This window comes from Coenobita brevimanus, chromosome 97 (genome assembly GCF_032717465.1).
Source record: "Coenobita brevimanus isolate Jiangsu-jjx chromosome 97, ASM3271746v2, whole genome shotgun sequence".
In the NCBI taxonomy this organism is placed as follows: Eukaryota; Metazoa; Arthropoda; class Malacostraca; order Decapoda; family Coenobitidae; genus Coenobita; species Coenobita brevimanus.
In genome coordinates, this window is record NC_137050.1 from 35,928,982 (window position 1) to 35,943,868 (window position 14,887).

General features: G+C 41.3%; 1 non-coding gene across 1 annotated transcript; it reads left to right on the forward strand.

Annotated features, from left to right (window-relative positions):
* The first annotated feature begins 8,227 nt into the window (after positions 1–8,227).
* Positions 8,228–8,346, forward strand: LOC145413929 (5S ribosomal RNA). The gene has a single exon (XR_013899805.1). It is a non-coding gene; the product is annotated as a 5S ribosomal RNA (ribosomal RNA).
* Positions 8,347–14,887: the final 6,541 nt, after the last annotated feature.

A 14,887-nucleotide genomic window follows, 5' to 3' on the forward strand; every position in this document is an offset into this window, starting at 1 on the left:
TCCCCAGCACGTCTTTCGCCTCACAATATTCCCAAACTTCCTCCCCACAGCCCCAGGATGTGGGGAAAGGAAGGAAAGGGAAGGGAAAGGGTAAAGGAAAAGGGAGAGGGAAGAGAAGTGCGAGTGATGAAAGGCGTCGCTCTCCACCTCCCCAACCTCCCCCACCACCCTCACCTCCCCACCCTGACGAAGGCGACGATGGGGACATGGCTGGAGACGGTGGTGTCTCGTGGAACTGGGAAGATGGGAGTAATTTTACTCCCATCATTCACCCTTTCACTGAGGAGTGGCGGTCTGGTTGCACGGCTCCAGGTGTGCATGCGGGTTCCACTAGGGTGGATTTTTTCCACTTGTTCTTTGGGGAGGCGTTTGTGGGGTGCATAGTGGAACAGACAAACATATTTTCACGAACACAGCGCCGTGAAAGTGAACGTTTGGGAACAACGAGCAGGCATTCCCAGCAATATGACTATCCTGTGACAATTTCTGAGATGTTCTTATTTTTTGCCCTGGTTCTCTTGATGGGTGTGGTAAGAAAAAACCAAATTCCTGCATACTGGACAACTGACCCAATGATCCTCACACCTTTCTTTGGAAAGGTGATGAGTTGTAATAGATTTCAGCAGATTCTCGGCCGCCTCCACTTTTTTGATGCAGAAAATCCAGCTAATGCAAATAACACTGATAAAATGAGGAGAATTAGGCTGGTATTTGATCATTTACAGGAAATGTTCCGCTCCTCATTTTATCCTTACAGAGACCTCGTCATAGATGAGAATCTTGTGTTTTGGAGAGGCAATATTTCCTTTCGCCAGTACATACCCAGCAAGAGACACCGTTTCGGGTTCAAGATCTTTGTTATGTGTAACTGTAAGACTGGTTATGTGCAAGACATAGTCTTGTACATGGGCGCACAGACAGATATAACAGAAGATCATAGTATACTCGTAGGACTCTCAGGGGCCGTGGTGAAGACAATGATAGAGGAGTACCTTCATCGTGGTCATGTGTTGTACCTGGACAACTGGTACACTAGCCCTCTTCTCGCTAGGTTCCTCCACCAACACGACACCGGAGTCTGTGGTACAGTCAAGAGAAACCGTCGCCATATGGTCAAGATAGGGAGGAAACTTGACAAGAACGAGGTGGTTTTCTTCCAGGCAAATAACATCCTTGCCACCCTGTGGAACCACAACAAGGAAGTTTGCCTCCTATCAACTGTACACAGCCCCCTGATGCACCGCACAGACTCCGTTGATCACCGTAGCGAGAGGAGGTGCAACGTCTGGAAACCCGAGTCTGTACTGGACTATAATCTGAACATGAGGCAAGTGGATCAGTCAGACTCGATGATTGCCAGTGTTGACTGTGCCAGGACCACGATGAAGTGGTACAAAAAGCTCTTTTTCCACTTGCTAGACATCACGGTCCTGAACGCACACTACCTGCACGCCATGACAACAGGAGTATCAGAGACCTTTGAGGGGTTTGTGAGGGAGCTGGCACGTGAAATAATCGCCAGGCATGCCCAGGACAGACCCACACACCGCACCCGCACCCCCATGGCTGCCCAGACTCCCCTACGCCTCGCAGGACGCCACTATCCTAGCACAATCCCTTCCAAACCAAACCGTCGTAAACCCCAGCGCGCTGCCATGTATGCAAGCACTCGACAGTCAGACCAGTCACTCAGAGAAAAGACACAAGGTACGAGTGTGTAGAGTGCAATGTTGCGTTGTGCCTTCAGCCATGTTTCAGAGAGTACCATAACTTCCTACACTACTGAAACTGTGTGGGATGGCGATATGACGCTCAGTATGTGCTAAGTCTTATATAAAGTTGAAACGGGTGTAATGTTTTCAGGAAAGTAATGAATAAGTTGAGAAATAGTGTAAGTTGAAAGAAGTGATATCAAAACTACACCCACTGCGTAAATCTGCGAAAATATGATGCTCAGTATAACACTCTGATCAGTAAATATGTGATAGCAAGAATGTAAAGTGGAAACGGGTGTAATGTTAACAGGAAAGTAACGTATAAGTTGAAAAATAGTGTAAGTTGTAACAATTGATGTCATGAGTACACCCACTGTATAAATCTGCGAAAATATTATGCTCAGTAGAACATTCTGGTCAGTAAGTATGTGATAGGAATGATATAAAGTGGAAAAGGGTGTAATGTTAGTAGGAAAGTAATTTATAAGTTGAATACTAGTGTAAGATGAAACAAATGATATCGCGATAATACTCACTGTGTAAATATGCGATAATATGACGCTCAGTAGAATAGTAAGGTCTCCAATTATGTGATATCAATTATATCAAGTGGAAACATGTGCAATGTTAGTGGAGAATTATTATATAAGTACAAAAATAGGTTGTAAGTTGAAATAGTAGTCATAGCGACTTCACCGTCTGTGTTATTATGCGCTATTATTACGCTAAATATTTACGTAAGGCCTGAAACTATCTCAAAACAGTTCTCAAAAGTGGAAAAGTGTATCATGTTATTAGGAAAGTATTATGAAAGTTGAAAAAACACAATACGAGTTGAAACAACAGTCACAGCGAGTTCACTCACTACGTAAATAAGCGCTAACATTACACTAAATGTTATCGAAAGGCCTGTGAATACGTAAAAACAGTTCAGTAAAATGTAAAATGGTATAATGTTATTGGAGATGTATTATGTAAGTAGAAAAAATGATATGTATCATGATTCAGGAATGTTAGCGATTCATCGTGACCAGTCTGGCCAATTTTGCTCGGTTCGCACGATGGTACAATGCTTATTTCAGCTCTGTTTTTGTATAAAATCCAATTTACTCTTGTATCACATGTTTTTATGTTTGTAATAAATACATATCTACTTACTTTCATTGGTTTCCCAGACTTATAATACCATAGAAAATGTGAGAGCCTCAGACCACCTTCACAGAACACGGTACCAGTTGTAACGAAGGTATACCTGTTTAGGCCACTTATGGACCCCGATGAACACTTTCTTGGTGATTGACGATTGTTTCTGACCAAAAGCGAAAGTTTTAGCAAAAAAAATTTGGGTCCAAAAATGGTCGGGATTGGGGGGTACCAGTGGTGAAAAAGTGGTCGGGACGGGGCGGGTTAATCCAAATACACAAAAGAATAAGCGAAGAAGTTCTTGAAGATGTGGAGGAGTACAATTACTTAGGGGCAAATACTAAAAGTAGTGAAAGATCATGATAAAGTAAAAAGACTCATTACAATTGGATGGAAAGCTTTTGGTAAACATAGATAAATCATGAAAAGTAGCTTGCCAATATGTATGAAACGACAGTATATAACCGGGTAACGGATGTATAATCCTAACTATGACAGGTTGTGAGACCCGGAAACTGACAAAATAGATGGAAAATCAACTAATCCGTTGTCAAAAAGCAATGGAAAGGTCAGTGTTGGGAATATCTTTAAGAGACAGGAAATGACCAACTTGGATGAGAAAGCAGACCAAAGTAAAAGACATTATAGAAGTTATAAACGAAATAGAGGTGGGCAGGTCATGTAGCAAGAAAAAGGGATAACCGATGGAGCAAGAGTCTGACTAACTGGACTCCAAGAGATTGTAGAAGTAACAGAAAAAGGCCGGGCAAGAGGAGGAGAGATGAGATGGGGAAGTTTGCAGGCAAAACGTGACAGAGATTGGCTCAGGCATGGAATTCGTGGAAAAGGGTGGGGGAGGCCCCTGTTCAGCAGTGGACTTGCATCGGTTGATGAAGGTGCTCTCTCTCTCTCTCTCTCTCTCTCTCTCTATCTGAATATCTATCTATCTATCTATCTATATATTGTGATAGGTGGGGGCGCTCGCCATCCACTCACTCGATGTAGTGCTGCTTTCGGTGTCTGCCCTTTCTTGTCCTCCATCCTTCTTTCTTTCCATCCTCTTCTGTCTCTCTTTCCTTCATTCTTTTCTTGTCCTTCTGCCGACGGGTGACTACAATGAGTGACAAGCCAAATGGTTTCCTGTCCACCAGAAAATCATTTACTACGCTGGGTGACAACCATAAGCCAAATTTTGGCGTCTGGTGGTTTAGTGGGTACTTACGGCACTCCAGTCGGATTGAGCAAGTGAAGATTTATATCCAAGGGGTGGTTGGGGTTTATAGCTCACGTAATGCCACTCAGGGATGAATGAGGCTGGTCACTCTCATCTTAAGTGTCAGGATTCACTTGCCTAGCCTCGGGCTCCTACGCTCCTCATGGGGCAGCGAAGGATGGGGTGATGGATAGATAGATTATATATATATATATATATATATATATATATATATATATATATATATATATATATATATATATATATATATATATAATCATCATCATCATTATCCTCAGCCGTTGAGGTCCACTGCAGGACCGGCCTATCCCTACCAAAGCAGGGACGATACAGTCAATGTACCTCTATCAAGTGGCTTAGACTGTCTGGTAAAGACTGTATGTAGGGTGAGAAGTGCTTGTAAGTGTAATTGTAGTGTTGTAGTGGCTTTGGATGTGTGTGAAGTCTGTGAACCAAGTGTAATCGGCTCACCTTAAGCCGATTGGGTGCAAGCATACTAGTATGCGACACTGGTTGAACCACAGCATCTCTTGTGTCCGCCAAAGCAGGAAGTGGCTTGGTGAAAGCTTCCCAAAGTTTTTACAATAGTGTTCTCGTCACTTGAGGAATGGATAATTGTTTCATCTCATTGTATACCAGTGGCAAGACCCAGATTTTATGTACCCTAATATATTACTTAGCCAAGAATATTAGCAGATGGGTACTGTAATGGTCTATAGTGAATTAAAATGGGAAAACAGAGTCAATATTTTTATTTAAATAATAGGAAAAAATGTGTATCGCGTCTGAGTAAACTTAACATGGCCTGTTGAGACAGTTAAATTAGTTTTCTGGATTGCATATAATTTTAGCCCGTCTTTACCACGGCGGAGCGATAATGTTTTTGCTCTCGTCTGTATCTTTCGGTGTGTGTGTGTGTGTGTGTGTGTGTGTGTGTGTGTGTGTGTGTGTGTGTGTGTGTGTGTGTGTGTGTGTTTCCCATTATATCATGAACTGCTTGAGTTATCAACATGAAACCTTCAGGGTATCAAGATATGGCCAAAATCTTGGACGTGTTCGAAAATGGGCACTCAGGGTCGAGGTCAAGGTCACCAAAATGGCTGTCAAATGTCAACTAGTCTTTATTGCCTGCCTTTAGCACCATTTTATCTCATGAACGGCTTGATCTATCAACATGAAACATTCAGGGTATCAAGATATGGCCAAAATTTTGGAAGAGTTCGTGAGTGGGCACTCCGGGTCAAGGTCAAGGTCACCATAATGGCTGGCATAGGCCAACTATTTTTTTAATGGAAAGGCTTTTTGTAAAACGCAGTGACTTAATCCCGTAGACTTTTGCGAATTTTGTGTCATTAATGGATAACTCTCTCTCTCTCTCTCTCTCTCTCTCTCTCTCTCTCTCTCTCTCTCTCATCCATCCATCTTGGGTTTCATAAGTCTTGATAAGCTTGAAGATTCTTTTGGGAGTAGGAAGAATACATATAGTACGTTCCTTGTTGTTAAGAAGTAGCTTTCTATTCATAACTTTCCATCACAACTCAGCTTTTCTTTCCTGAGATTATTTCTCACCTTGCATTTTGAAGTTTTCTTCATGGCTCCACATTCTTCACGTATATGTTTCCTCATTTCTAAGTTTCATTTCCTACTGCTTGTTCCTAGGGTTCATTTTAAGTTTCATTTCCTGCTTCCTCTTCTTTTGTTGCATTCAGACCTTAATTTTGTTTCCAGCCCGCATTAATATGTATCATTCACAGCTTTTCATTCCATTCTTGTTTTGTTTCTAGTTCCCATTCACAAGCTTCATTTTCAGTTCATTTCCTAGGTTCATTTTTGTTTCATTTATGGTGCTCATTCGCAAGTTTCATTTTTAGTATATTTTTAAGTGTCTTTCTCAGCTTGGTGGTTTCATTATCAGCTCATCTCTACTTTCCTTCCAACCCCCTTTTCTGTGATTCATTACCAGCCTCGGATTCATAAGTTTCGTTCCCAGCCAATCCAGGTGAACAGACCTGTATCTTTTCTGTCCTTAATGACCTAGAGCAACAATTTCAGCACCCTACCTATATCCCTGACCGCCTTGGAGAGAGTTTCTATAGACTTGATCTTTTCCGTAAAACAGATCCTTCTGCTTTCTTTGTTATCTTTTCTCTCTGTTGGGCTTCTTTCATAACAAGCCTATACACTGTCCTGTCGCTACAGTAAAGGCTTGTGGGCCCTCCCAAGAAGCGGCGGATGTCGTACTTTGGAGCTACAGACTGGGAGGCCCTTAAACAGTATTTTTATTTTCCCTTGAATGATTATTGCTTCTATGTCAAAGAACTATCTGAGTGTGTTTCGCACATTACAGAGGTTATTCTCTCAAGTATGGATGTTTACATTCCGTTTTCTTACCTTCTGACTGATGTAAAACTTAATCATGTTTATTCTAACACTGTCCACAACAAGGAGGCCAACAAAGGGGAAGCACAAATGTACCCCTGAATCTCGTCTCTTTTTATATTTCTACCTGGAACTGTGCCACGTCTGTTATTCGGTACACTACGAATAATTTAATTTGTACTAAATGCTCTGAACTCTCCGACTCAGATTCTTCATACTACTTCTGTCATCTTGCCCCCAAACTAACAAATTTACTTCATCTTCCTTCCCTCCTGTATTCCACTTTGCCGGCTCTGTAGTTGTTTATTCTACTGTAAAGGCAGAAATCTTCAATCAACAGATTTTATCCTGAAATTCCACTTTGCATAATTCCGGTGGTGTTCCTGCATCTCCTCCCCCCTTTGACTTCCTCGTGAATGACATCAAAATTTCTGTAATTAATGTGCTTTCAGCCGTCACTGGCAGTATTACTAACCCCTACAACCTGGAGTTGAATTAGGTGTGCTGCTTGCTGTACCCAAGGATATTTGAAAAAATTGCTTGTTTACGAGCCATATCTCAGCAAGTACACCACCTAGTACAGTACATTCAATAAAATGCCAAAACACTCACCAGTCCGTCGTTTCTACACTGCTAGATTTCCCAGGTGTCTACTGTAGGTGAATGCGTTGTGGAGTGCAGAGGTGAAGAATGTAGGTCACTTTTGGAGTAGTGGTGGGGCTGTATCTCGATGAGCTTGCTAATCTGTAGCTACAGTAGGGTGGGCTGTCCACTGTATATACAGACCCATGCCGCGCTAGAATTCCGCTCTCGTCCTACTTACGAATAATGCACTTAATTTTCTAAACTCTTAGTTCATTACAGGAATGGCGCTCATTTTTAAATGGCTGATTTGGTCATCACGCTTATTTTCTGTTCTGTAATTTTCCTTATCTTTTAATAACTTACCTACGTTATTGCACTGTTTTTCTAGAATGTTACTTCTTAATGAATTCCAGTTCCTACTTTCGTAATAACACTTATTGTCTAAACTGAAATTTTCCTTACATTGCACTGTCACTTTTTAAAAGTTTTATGTGCAAATAAATGATTATTTATATAAATATATATACTGTATATATATATATATATATATATATATATATATATATATATATATATATATATATATATATCATCAGCCGTTTGAGAGTGTCCACTGCAGGACCGGCCTATCCCGTCCGAAGTGGGGACAATACAGCCAATGTATCTTTACCAAGTGGCTTGGGCTGTCTAGTCGAGATTGTATGTAGGGTGAGAAGTGCTTGTAAGTGTGACTGTAGTGTTGGAGTGTCTTTGGATGTGTGTGTAGTCTGTGAACCAAGTGTAGTCGGCCCGCGCAAGCCGACTGGGTGCAAGCATACTTTATAGTATGCGACACTGGTTCAACCACAGCACCCCTTATGTCCGCCAAAGTAGTACGTGGCCGGAAGAACGCTCCCAAAGTTTATTACCCTGGCGTGGGGGGAACCCTTGTTCTTCATTGTACAAAAACGCACACTTTACCACAGACTCCATATATATATATATATATGTATAAAATATATATATATATATATATATATATATATATATATATATATATATATATATATATATATATATATATATATATATATATATATATATATATGACTTGTGTCCTTCCAACAAGGTCCAAGCTTTGATTCCATACGTTAGGTTGGATATCACAGTTCTGTCACGCAGCGATATTTTAATCAATGGCCATTCCACGTTGAGTACACCTCTTCCCGTCCGATCAGCGAAGTTAAGCAACGCTGGGTCTGGTTAGTACTTGGATGGGTGACCGCCTGGGAACACCAGATGCTGTTGGCATCCCTACGTGTCAAGTGGGGTTGGTGGAGGATTAGTGCCCCTCCCTGTAAAACAATTAACTCTAAGCCGTTGGCCACCCCGTTTGGGATACATGGCGTCTGGCAATGAATGAATGAATGATGAATATATATATATATATATATATCCTCATACACCACTGCCTAGTACCACGCCTCGATGTGGTACAGGAAAAATCATTCATGCTGAGGTGAAATCCTTTGTGAAATGCTAGACTTAGGTTGTGTAGGTGGTGGTGAGGCGTGTGCACTGTAAAGGAGCCTAGGCGGCAGTAATGCGATATTTGTGCGCCAAGCAACTTTAGCTACCTGATCCTCGTCCCTACTCGACAGTGAGGTCACTGTCACCTCCAGTTCCCTCTCGATTGCACTTTCACTCAATCCTTCCCTGCATAATTGGGTAGCTTAGCAGGGTCAGAGGTAACATGGGTCGGGTGGGTGGCAGTGGCAGCAAGTGAATCGGATGATTTGGAATACGAAATCATCGTTCCTAACCCTTCTATAGCGCATAGAAGCCATTGCCGTCTGGCCGTCTCACCTACACCTGTATGACGCCGGGATGAAAAGAAAATGACGGTCACTTCAAACGATGGCGGGAAAAGGATAACAGCTTTGTACATCAGCTGGACGATCCCAAACGCCTTATTTCTGGTGGCCTGTGCTTTCAGCCGTGCTTAAGAGACTAAGAAATCACATGGATCTTTTGGGGTTCCTCCTGTTGTTCTCAAGAACTGTACTTCTGCACGTACACCTTGTCTAGGTGAACTTTTTCACCTTTGTTTCTCGACTTGTACCTTCCGTCTTGCAGAAAGTTTGCTCTCATTCAACCTGTCCCAAAGAACAGTGACTGTTCCCAGCCCTGAAACTATTGCCTGATTGCTTTGATGCACTCACCATCCACTCACTCGATGTAGCACTGCCTTGGGTGTCTGACCTTTCCTCTCGTCCTTCCTTCCTTTTCTGTCTTTCTTTCCTTTATTCTTCCCACTTCCTTCTGCCTACGCAACCTGTCCCAAAGAACAGTGACTGTTCCCAGCCCTGAAACTATTGCCCGATTGCTTTGATGCACTCACCATCCACTCACTCGATGTAGCACTGCCTTGGGTGTCTGACCTTTCCTCTCGTCCTTCCTTCCTTTTCTGTCTTTCTTTCCTTTATTCTTCCCACTTCCTTCTGCCTACGGGTGACTTTACACTCCCTTTTCTGTCTTTCTCTCCTTCATTCTTTCTCCTTCCCACTGCCTATGGGTGACTACACTGCGTGACAAGCCAAATGGTTTCCTGTACACCAGGAAACCATTTACTATGCTGGGTGGTAACCGTATAACCAAATTATGGCGCCTGGTGGTTTATTGAGTAATCAAGGCACTTCAGTCGGATTGAGCCTGTGTAGGTTTGTATATAAGGGATGGTTGGGGTTTATTGCTCCCGTAATGCCACTCAGGGATAAGTGAGGCTGGTCACTTTCATCCTAAATGTCAGGACTAACTTGCCTAACCCCGGGCTCCTCCGCTCCTCATGGGGCAAAATAGGATTGGATGATGGATGGATGGACGGATAAAGTTCTCGAAAGTATTCTTTTAAAAATTATAAAGCACCTTTCTTATCATTACCTTTCCATTCTCCTGGAACACTCCACAGGTGATGCTCTTACTTTCCCTTCTGACTCTTGGTCATTCTCCTTTTAGGATTTTGTTGAAATCTTTGTCATTGCACTCAACATTTCATTGGATTTCGACCGAGTGTGGCATACATCTGAAATTTCAAAACTGCCCTCTTATGGTCTCCGTCCTACGTTTCTGTGCCTTCATCAGTAGCTTCCTATAATGGTCTTTCTGTAGCTGCTGTTGTAGACGGCCACTTTTCTTCTATAGCTACCAATACTGGCTTTCCTCAGAGTTCTGCTCTGGTGTCAACAACTCCTTTTCATAAATGATCCGAGCAGCACATCTGAGACTATCCACTCATATTCTGATGACTCCACCCTTCACCTCTTCAGCCACTTCTTAGTGTCCATCAAGGCAGTTGTTTCAGCAGTCATGGGACGAGGCTATGGCACACCTAATTTCTGACGTGACTTATATTTCTGCTTAGGGTAAGAGCAACCTTGTTGTTAATGCATCAAAAAAACTGTTCATTCATCATTAGACCTGCAAGAAAATATTCCACTGGAGTATTTTTTAATATGCAGCAATATACGGCTCAGTCTTTCATCTCTCTCAGTATTCTTGGGGTTTCATTCTCTCGGGACCAGCATGGAAATATATCACCTCTCTTGCAAAATATGCTTCCATGAGATCAGGTGTGCTTAAGCGACCCAGTTCCTTCTTTACCTTCACAGAGCTGTTGATTCTGCAGAGGGGTTTTATTTGCCTTCTTGTGGAGAGCAACTATCAAGGGTTGAAGGGCTCCCCACATACGGCACCTCTAAACAGGTTGAAGGCATTTCGTCTCCTCGCCTCGCCTCAGCTTACTGACTCCCTTCAATCCCCCCCCCCCTCTCTCTCTCTCTCTCTCTCTCTCTCCATCGTAGTATTGCATCTTATTCTCTTTCCTATCGTTACTTCAGTTTTCACTTATTTTCTGAACTGTTTGGATGCACCTCCCCTCTGTCACGGTGGGCTCTTAGCATCCGTCTGGCAGAACACTCGTATTTTTTCTGCCCAACATAGTGATATTCTCAGTCATATATATATATATATATATATATATATATATATATATATATATATATATATATATATATATATATATATATATGCAACAAATGAATTCGTCCTGTAAACTTTATGTGTGCAGGCATCTCGAAATGAACAGATTTTGAATGTGGCTTATTTTTTCTTTTACGGGCTTCTTGTCTTTGTCTTCTTCACTGCATAAAAAAGCCCAGTTCTGCATTTTTAAATTCATCCTCAACATCTTAGTCCTAGTTAGTCTACATTCCCAGTTCCTCATTCTTTAGTTTCAGTTCTAACATCAAACACTGAGGTTTCATTGCCAGATTTATACTATCAGTAATTATTTTCATTCATGAGATTGTCCTAATTTCTCATTCCAAAGTTTTACTTTTAACTGCACATTAATAGATTTCATTCCCAGCCCCATGCGAGTATTCCTAAACGTCACTCCTGTCTCCCGATTCATATATTCCATTCTCAGCCGCGTATTCTTAAGTGTCACTCGTAGCCTCTCATGCTTAAGATTCGTACAGACATAACTTTCCTTAGTTCCAGTCAAGGTACATTATATGTACCTACCCAGCACCATCACATGTTACTTAAATGCTAGCAGTCATGCGTATGATTCAAGCATGTCTCTGTCTGTCTGTCTTTCTTTCTCACACACACACACACACACACACACACACACACACACACACACACACACACACACACACACACACACACACACAGAGGACAACTGGGGGACTTACCATGAATAATGCAGGGTTGGTCGTCCTCGTAGTTGGAGTCTGTTTGTTCCTTTGATGCATATATTTAAGACTGTACTGAGCCCCCTGTGTGTGTGTGTGTGTGTGTGTGTGTGTGTGTGTGTGTGTGAATATGCATGGATGGTTTTGGTTTAGATGATATGACTCATCACCAGGTGTGCTGTTTGGTAGTTCTGATTTTGTGTTTCTTCCTTCGTTTTGTTTTGATTCCACTTCATCATATCTATGGGAATAAGAATGAAGATATTTATGTTTTGTTTGTGATTTTGTGGTCTCTGATATCGGTGTTTGTGTGTGTGTGTGTGTGTGTGTGTGTGTGTGTGTGTGTGTGTGTGTGTGTGAGCTTTTTTTTTTTTTCTGTATGTGCGCCTTTTGTATGTATGGTGAACTGAAAGCACTATGCAGTATATAAGTGTAGCAAATAAATTCATATGTGGTAATGGAAAGGTGCCTGGGAGCGTGAGATAAGGTACTGGGCTATGTTTGTGTGTGTGTGGGGGGGGGGGAAGCCAGTTATTCATACATTTGTGTATACGAGTATGTGTGCTTGCTAAGATACGTAAAGGTACTCTGTCTGTCTGTCTGTCTGTCTGTCTGTCTGTCTCAATGTTTTTCATATCTGAAAGGATACCAAGAAGGCTTTGCGTGTCAGTTTGTTTTTTAAAGGCTCCTAATATTAACGCCTCTAATTATGGCGCAATGCATTGCGTAGCAACTAGTAAGTTATGCAATGACCGATCTTAAATTATTCCCCAGCACTTCTGTTTGCTGCACTTTGATTAACTCATTTAATCTGGTGACTTTTTACATATTGATTTTACTGTATTAAGGTCTTCCACGTGAGAGGCTTCTCCTAAATTGATGAAAAGTAGTAGCATGATTCCCCAACAAGAATGAAATAAAAAAATGTCACTGGACTGAATGGTTGCATTGCTGAAAGACTTTTCTCCGCTGGGTGCAAACGGCTTAGAAAGTAATATGCCTTATGAAACTTCACAGATATATCGCAGTTTTAATATATGCATACCCTCTCCTTGATTGTCGGAATTAAGTAGCCAGTCTCAAGCCCTACTTTCCTGTTTGGGCAGATGAGGACTGGATGATCAAATTCAGAAAATATGATTCTACTCGAAAATTGGGATGGTTTGTTGATGTTGTTTGTTGGTCATTCAGCTAATTATTTCATTTAGTTGTTTATTTTATCCTTCGACCAGAGAAACTGTTTATGCTTGTCATTTATTTATTTATTTTGTGCATCGACCAGAGTAGTTAGTGTGAGTTTCAACCCAAATTGCTGAGCAGTACCGATATAGCAGCTGGGGATGTGGTAACAGTGTACCAGTGTATATCTGATTACGATAAGGCTATTTTCGTTCATGTAGTCTTGGTTTTTATACATTGTGACAGTTATTTCGTATATTTTTCTTATTAGCTGATTGATAATTATGTGGCCAACTTAATCTTGTCCACTGCTGCTCATAAAACTTTAGCTTCACTAATGTTGCGTTTGTCAGCCTTAAAAGTTATTGATGTCCACTGGCTAAACATGAGTATGGTGCAAGGTGATGAGTTTCACTTATGTTAATTGTTAACACACGCGGTTTAGCCCAAGAATAATGCTAGAAAGGCAGCTTTTGCGACCATATGCATGGCATATGACAAATTTGTGGAAATAGCCTTGACAGGTCTTGCTTTCGTTCTTATATTGGTCTTTTAAGACGCTATGGACTCCGAGAAAGATGCTTCGAGTAACCATAGCCAGATATTTGCATAGACCTTGTAATATTAAGGACAGTTAGCCCTGAAATAATGCCGTGAAGCTTTATCAATAGCAGTGGGTGTTGGTAAGAAGAACGAGAATACCAAGAATTCACACAGAAACAGTGAGACAAATTTTCTTTTTGAGAATTGTAATCACTTTTAACCTTGGAAAAAATTATTGATATCAGTATGAATACTAAGTCTCTTCTGACTCCCATTCAGCAAAGGTTTTCGTCGAGTGTTAAATAAAGCACATGAATTAATGTACCACAAGAATTAATGTATTACCGTACAGAGCTTATCCAGTTCTGACAATTTCCCAGCTAAGGATATTACACACGGTACCTGATGTACTTACCTGTCCCGGAGAAATAAGTTGGTGTCGACGGTGAAAAGTATAATGTTCAGAGTGGTGTTCAGCGAACATGGCTGTTAATGTAAGTTGGAAGCGATAGCTGGACCTAAAATAGAAACCTGAGGCACTCAGCAGAGATAGAAATGAGTATTTTTGTCAGAGTACAGCGTAGAGTGTTATCTGTGATAATTATTACCTTTCATCCCGAGAACATCTTTTTCGGTTTGCGTTGCTCATTTAGGCGATTGTATTCAATAAAGGAATGGTGATTAGCAACGAGGGTACTAATGGATCAGGTTATGGATGGCTAGGTGGGCTCTGTTTATATGGGAATAAGACCGTACTGAGAGAGAGAGAGAGAGAGAGAGAGAGAGAGAGAGAGAGAGAGAGAGAGAGAGAGAGAGTTGGTGATAGAAAGGACAGATAATATATATATATATATATATATATATATATATATATATATATATATATATATATATATATACATGTTTATGCACACACACACACACACAGACACGAATGTTGTCCAAAAAGAAAACGAACTTTTCAAAAAGGAATTTTATGTTTTCCCTACAACTTAATCAGACTTGTCTCCTTCAAAATACTCCCCTTTGCTGTTCATACGACATTTCCATTTTTTTTTTTTCCATTTGTGGAACGAATTTTCAGGGATGGTGAGCAGTTTTCGTAGCGAATTCTCTTCTGTCTATTCCATTGTCTGAAATCGACAACGTTTCAGGGAAGATTTCGAGTTCAGGAATAAAAATGAAAAAAAAGTCCGCAGGGGCTAAATTCAGAGAATAGGGCGGCTGGGAGACGATAATTGTCTCGTGCTTCGCCCAAAAGTCACGGATAAGGAACGAAGCGTAAGCTGGTGCATTGTCAGGGTGCAACATCCAGGTATTGTTTGTCCACGCCTCAGACCTCTCCCTTCGCACTGCCGCCCCCAAACGCT